The sequence below is a fragment of the Phyllobates terribilis genome, unplaced genomic scaffold, assembly GCF_046119375.1.
Source record: "Phyllobates terribilis strain yellow unplaced genomic scaffold, ASM4611937v1 Scaffold_388__1_contigs__length_1821495, whole genome shotgun sequence".
Classification (NCBI taxonomy): Eukaryota; Metazoa; Chordata; class Amphibia; order Anura; family Dendrobatidae; genus Phyllobates; species Phyllobates terribilis.
Window position 1 is genome coordinate 1,085,001 of NW_027363148.1, and position 7,500 is coordinate 1,092,500.

A 7,500-nucleotide genomic window follows, 5' to 3' on the forward strand; every position below is an offset into this window, starting at 1 on the left:
GAGGAAGGGGACCGCTCACCTTAAGCCGGCGCGAGCTCCAAAGCCCGGGCCGAGCGAGCGGCGCCACCTCCCCACCCAGGAGCGCTGCGCCAGATCGATCGGAGGAAGATCAGGGGGTCGTGGAGGGACTTGCCCAAGTACGGAGGCTGCAAACCCCTGTCGTCGGGAGATGCGTGCCCAAGAGTCCTGGAAGCGAGACTCGGGTACAGGCGCCCTTGCAGAGGGGGTACTGGATGTGGAACAGCACTGGGGTCAAAGCCACGAAAGCATCCGCCCTCATGGAGCCTCTCCTCAGCCTAAAAATCCAGATTTTAGCCTTGACGGCGCCCCCATGTGGAGAACCAGGGCCCGCGGGGGGTCTGGCCAGGCTCACTTCAACCCAGGAACACCTCTCTTACTTGGGATGGGCGACCGGCAAAAGCCCCCCCACGCAGCTGCGGAAGTCTGGGTTCAGCCAAGGTGCAGACCTCCAGCTGAACAGGGACTCATAGCCAAAACACGTGCCCGGGTCTACAGAGGTGAAAACCAGCTTAAATGAGTCGAAATGTGTCGAGGATGAGAGGTCCGTCTCTCTTATATATCCTGCCGGTGGTGTGCAAAACCCTGTCGTCAGGAGATGCATGCCCAAGAGTCCTGGAAGCGAGACTCGGGTACAGGCGCCCTTGCAGAGGGGGTACTGGATGTGGAACAGCACTGGGGTCGAAGCCACGAAAGCATCCGCCCTCATGGAGCCTCTCCTCAGCCTAAAAATCCAGATTTTAGCCTTGACGGCGCCCCCATGTGGAGAACCAGGGCCCGCGGGGGGTCTGGCCAGGCTCACTTCAACCCAGGAACACCTCTCTTACTTGGGATGGGCGACCGGCAAAAGCCCCCCCACGCAGCTGCGGAAGTCTGGGTTCAGCCAAGGTGCAGACCTCCAGCTGAACAGGGACTCATAGCCAAAACACGTGCCCGGGTCTACAGAGGTGAAAACCAGCTTAAATGAGTCGAAATGTGTCGGGGCCGAGAGGTCCGTCTCTCTTATATATTCTGCCGGTGGTGTGCAAAACTGGGTATTTGCATTGGGTGTCACCCTATACCCACTTTAGGGACACATGTCAAAAAGTACCCGATCGCCTGGAACTGTTAGGCGGATTCGGCTCCCTGAAATTTCCTAATTCTGGTTCTTTTTCACTTTTTTTCTATTTTGCGACATATAGTGAGCAGGCTGCATTACTGGTACCGGGGAGACCCCAAAACACTTGGAACTGGTGAGCGGGCTCAATTTATCAACGATTTGTGGGTCCTGGAAGTCAAAATTCTGACTTCTGAAAAAGACTAAGTATCAAGGACTCATCGGAGGAATCGCTCTGGAACTGAAATCGGATGCGCGCACTGTCATGCTCCCCTGTCTGGAAGTCTGACAAAAGTTGAAAAATTTTCTAAGTCCAGAAAAAATTTTTTTTTCAACTTTTTTTCAATTTTCCCCATGTGGGATATATATTTTACCCACACATATGAAGCCCTCCTGGGATGCCCTATAACATACTAGAACCTCATTTTGTGGAAGTTTTCACAAAATTGTGAAATTTTCAAAAACTCAGAAATTTTGGCAAAAACGACTAAGTATCAAGGACTCATCGCGCGAATCGCTCTGGAACTGAAATCGGATGCGCGCACTGTCATGCTCCCCTGTCTGGAAGTCTGACAAAAGTTGAAAAATTTTCTAAGTCCAGAAAAAATTTTTTTTTCAACTTTTTTTAAATTTTCCCCCTGTGGCATATATATTTTACCCACACTTTTGGAGCCCTCCTGGGATGCCCTCTAACATAGTATAACCTCATTTTGTGGAAGTTTTCACAAAATTGTGAAATTTTCAAAAAAGTCAGAAATTTGGCCAAAAACGACTAAGTATCAAGGACTCATCGGAGGAATCGCTCTGGAACTGAAATCGGATGCGCGCACTGTCATGCTCCCCTGTCTGGAAGTCTGACAAAAGTTGAAAAATTTTCTAAGTCCAGAAAAAATTTTTTTTTCAACTTTTTTTCAATTTTCCCCCTGTGGCATATATATTTTACCCACACATATGAAGCCCTCCTGGGATGCCCTATAACATACTAGAACCTCATTTTGTGGAAGTTTTCACAAATTTGTGAAATTTTCAAAAAAGTCAGAAATTTGGCCAAAAACGACTAAGTATCAAGGACTCATCGGAGGAATCGCTCTGGAACTGAAATCGGATGCGCGCACTGACATGCTCCCCTGTCTGGAAGTCTGACACAAGTTGAAAAATTTTCTAAGTCCCGAAAAATTTTTTTTTTCAACTTTTTTTCAATTTTCCCCATGTGGGATATATATTTTACCCACACATATGAAGCCCTCCTGGGATGCCCTATAACATACTAGAACCTCATTTTGTGGAAGTTTTCACAAATTTGTGAAATTTTCAAAAAAGTCAGAAATTTGGCCAAAAACGACTAAGTATCAAGGACTCATCGCGCGAATCGCTCTGGAACTGAAATCGGATGCGCGCACTGTCATGCTCCCCTGTCTGGAAGTCTGACAAAAGTTGAAAAATTTTCTAAGTCCAGAAAAAAATTTTTTTTCAACTTTTTTTCAATTTTCCCCCTGTGGCATATATATTTTACCCACACATATGAAGCCCTCCTGGGATGCCCTATAACATACTAGAACCTCATTTTGTGGAAGTTTTCACAAATTTGTGAAATTTTCAAAAAGTCAGAAATTTTGGCAAAAACGACTAAGTATCAAGGACTCATCGCGCGAATCGCTCTGGAACTGAAATCGGATGCGCGCACTGACATGCTCCCCTCTCTGGAAGTCTGACACAAGTTGAAAAATTTTCTAAGTCCCAAAAAATTTTTTTTTTCAACTTTTTTTCAATTTTCCCCCTGTGGGATATATATTTTACCCACACATATGAAGCCCTCCTGGGATGCCCTATAACATACTAGAACCTCATTTTGTGGAAGTTTTCACAAATTTGTGAAATTTTCAAAAAGTCAGAAATTTTGGCAAAAACGACTAAGTATCAAGGACTCATCGCGCGAATCGCTCTGGAACTGAAATCGGATGCGCGCACTGACATGCTCCCCTCTCTGGAAGTCTGACACAAGTCGAAAAATTTTCTAAGTCAGAAAAAATTTTTTTTTTCAACTTTTTTTCAATTTTCCCCCTGTGGGATATATATTTTACCCACACTTTTGGAGCCCTCCTGGGATGCCCTCTAACATACTAGAACCTCATTTTGTGGAAGTTTTCACAAAATTGTGAAATTTTCAAAAAAGTCAGAAATTTTGGCAAAAACGACTAAGTATCAAGGACTCATCGCGCGAATCGCTCTGGAACTGAAATCGGATGCGCGCACAGTCATGCTCCCCTGTCTGGAAGTCTGACAAAAGTTGAAAAATTTTCTAAGTCCCAAAAAATTTTTTTTTTCAACTTTTTTTCAATTTTCCCCCTGTGGGATATATATTTTACCCACACATATGAAGCCCTCCTGGGATGCCCTATAACATACTAGAACCTCATTTTGTGGAAGTTTTCACAAATTTGTGAAATTTTCAAAAAAGTCAGAAATTTGGCCAAAAACGACTAAGTATCAAGGACTCATCGCGCGAATCGCTCTGGAACTGAAATCGGATGCGCGCACAGACATGCTCCCCTCTCTGGAAGTCTGACACAAGTCGAAAAATTTTCTAAGTCAGAAAAAATTTTTTTTTTCAACTTTTTTTCAATTTTCCCCCTGTGGGATATATATTTTACCCACACTTTTGGAGCCCTCCTGGGATGCCCTCTAACATACTAGAACCTCATTTTGTGGAAGTTTTCACAAAATTGTGAAATTTTCAAAAAAGTCAGAAATTTTGGCAAAAACGACTAAGTATCAAGGACTCATCGCGCGAATCGCTCTGGAACTGAAATCGGATGCGCGCACAGTCATGCTCCCCTGTCTGGAAGTCTGACAAAAGTTGAAAAATTTTCTAAGTCCCAAAAAATTTTTTTTTTCAACTTTTTTTCAATTTTCCCCCTGTGGGATATATATTTTACCCACACATATGAAGCCCTCCTGGGATGCCCTATAACATACTAGAACCTCATTTTGTGGAAGTTTTCACAAATTTGTGAAATTTTCAAAAAAGTCAGAAATTTGGCCAAAAACGACTAAGTATCAAGGACTCATCGGAGGAATCGCTCTGGAACTGAAATCGGATGCGCGCACTGACATGCTCCCCTGTCTGGAAGTCTGACACAAGTCGAAAAATTTTCTAAGTCCAGAAAAAATTTTTTTTTCAACTTTTTTTCAATTTTCCCCATGTGGGATATATATTTTACCCACACATATGAAGCCCTCCTGGGATGCCCTATAACATACTAGAACCTCATTTTGTGGAAGTTTTCACAAATTTGTGAAATTTTCAAAAAAGTCAGAAATTTGGCCAAAAACGACTAAGTATCAAGGACTCATCGGAGGAATCGCTCTGGAACTGAAATCGGATGCGCGCACTGACATGCTCCCCTGTCTGGAAGTCTGACACAAGTTGAAAAATTTTCTAAGTCCAGAAAAATTTTTTTTTTCAACTTTTTTTCAATTTTCCCCCTGTGGCATATATATTTTACCCACACATATGAAGCCCTCCTGGGATGCCCTATAACATACTAGAACCTCATTTTGTGGAAGTTTTCACAAATTTGTGAAATTTTCAAAAAAGTCAGAAATTTGGCCAAAAACGACTAAGTATCAAGGACTCATCGGAGGAATCGCTCTGGAACTGAAATCGGATGCGCGCACTGACATGCTCCCCTCTCTGGAAGTCTGACACAAGTCGAAAAATTTTCTAAGTCCAGAAAAAAAAAGTTTTTCAACTTTACCCTTTAGGGATTTGAACCCAGGACCCTAGCAATAGCAAGGCTTCAGCGCTGACACCTGCGCCACCGTGGCCTCACAAACCAAATATCTGAAAATGAGGTTCCTCTCATCCTCTCATATAGCGCAAAAGAACAAACGTATATGAGATAGGTTAGGGTTTTTCCCGTCAACGCTGCTGATGATTTTCAACCGTGCAGGTGGCATCCTTATGGCTGCCTCAACCCCTGTGATGCCGTATAGAAGATATAGGTGATTTTCCTAGAGCGGAAGCTCATCAACCGCTCGGCTGATGGTACCTGGATGTGTGCAGCGGAAAGAAAGATCACCTCCGGTGCAGATGCAAGGACTTTAAAGCTCCGTTTGGCTGCGGGAAATGTGTTGCTATGAAGCGGTAAGTAAAAGTCATCCGTCGCCCACATATAGGTGTATGTAACCGCCACACAAGGCTGCGGCGGACCCCATGTTGCAGGGTTGTAAAACCGCGGTGATCGTTTGTATTATTTCCCCACAGCCACCAACGTACACCGCTGACATGCCCCATATGCCACAGGGTGACGAAATACCTGTCCACACATCTGAGAAGGGTGTGCATGAGGTCCGAAAGCAACTCGGAGATAAAAACAAACTTGGCCGTCGTCAAAGATCGACTTAGACTTGTTGCGGCTAAAGGCACATCTATAGCATTCAGCGAGCTCAAGCCTCTGCAATCCCTGGAAGATACGGTAGCATTTGTAGAAAGTCGTGGGTATTTTATAGTGAACAAACCTACATTTCAGTTAGACCACATACCGCTGACCTTTGAAGGACAGACCCAGGCGCCAACAGACTATTTGCCCCCCTGCTACCTGCCCACTGTGGACTCAGATTCACATATGATGGACCCGCTTGTTCCTGAACAGTCTCCAGACCATTTTGAGGGAGCCCCATGCCCCGAGTCGGACCCCTTTGAGGTCATGGACGGCAGCACACAAAACATTCAGTCTAGGCGATGGAAAAATGAAAGCTCCCTGGCTAGAACGGACGCCGGCTTGTATAGGCGTCACTCAGTAAATAGCCCCATGTTGAAGAGCTTCCGCACATATTTGACAGTAACCCGTGGGGTCCCTAATTGTAACCAGGAGGTATCAAATGTCGCTCGGTTTCTTTTCTTTATCAACCCACGATTTATAACTCTGGAGTACTTAAACAAACCCACAAAAGTGAATGATTTTTTTAAAAAACTTAGCAGCCTCAAACTATCGAACCAGACCTCCCTCAAAATACTGAAACACATTCGGCGATTCACCACCTACCAGATGAGGGGCACACAACTGAGCATAGAGAATCCTCAGCTATACCGGGCGTGTGAGGTGTTTATGAGCTTTACGGAGGACCTGCGTAAGACGTTGTACAGGGGAGTCTGCCAAGACTCAGTGAGCAAGAGGTACCCAATATTCGGAGAGATTTTTACCAAACATCGGCTGTCGGGTAAAAGAATTATATAACTGTATTTCACCCCACAGGTACGATACGCTGATGAAGCCCTCGAAAACACCGAATGACTGCCAGAAAATACTGAACGAAGCGAGACCCACATTTCTAGCGTGCATAGAGAATGTCCAGGAGGGGGGATCAGAAGAGGACCGAAGGGAAGTTATTCTGTACCTCCAGGCTCTTCTGATTCTAAGACACCTCCAAAGGCCAGGTGTTGTGCGCAATTTGACCGTAAGTAGTGTTAGTCTGCATGGGCAGCGGTCATTGCGGAACCGTCTCAATCATCTCCCTTCTTTTTACACCTTAGGTTTCAGAGTGGAACGGGAGGACCTATCACATGTACCGCGGTGTTCGAAAGACGATTGTCGGTGTGAAAACACACAAGTGTGCATCCACGCAAGTAGCATCGTTCGTGCTTTCAGAGGAAGAACATTCGGTAAGGTTTCTACAAGCCAGGGGACCCGGGCTACCCGACTCCACATGGGGTTGAAACCCCTCTGTTGCCCCCATGAAAAACTCGAGATCAAGTTTTTTTTTTCTTTTTCAGTGGTTCAAAGTCTACGCAGAACATATCAGACCTGCCATTGCTGCTGGCCGAGAAATCGCAAACTTTTTTCTGACGTGTACCGGGAAGGTCGTAAGGAACCCATCCGCTGCTCTCCGGCGTTATCATGAAAGGTAGGGGAAGGATGTCCAGTGAAAACTACCATATGCAGCTACATGCACTGATTTTTTTTTCCTCCACAGCTACAGCCTTCCACATATCACCAGCCATTTTGCACGACGTGTATGTGAAACGTGGACTCTCTCACGATATTCCGATTCCGAAAAGCACTTATTCGCACGATATCTGGCGCACACAAACGGTATGGCTGAGAAAGTTTACCGGGAGAAAACACTTGGGGATATGTGTCTTGCCCATGAATTGGTAATAAATTCGGGGCAGGCTGTCGGAGACGACAGCCAGGCTGATGGAGACGACTGGCGGGCTGATGGATATGACAGCCAGGCTGATGGAGACGACTGGCGGGCTGATGGATATGACAGCCAGGCTGATGGAGCCGACAGACTGGCTGATGGAGGCGACAGCCAGGCTGATGGAGCCGACAGACTGGCTGATGGAGGCGACAGCCAGGCTGATGGAGCCGACAGACTGG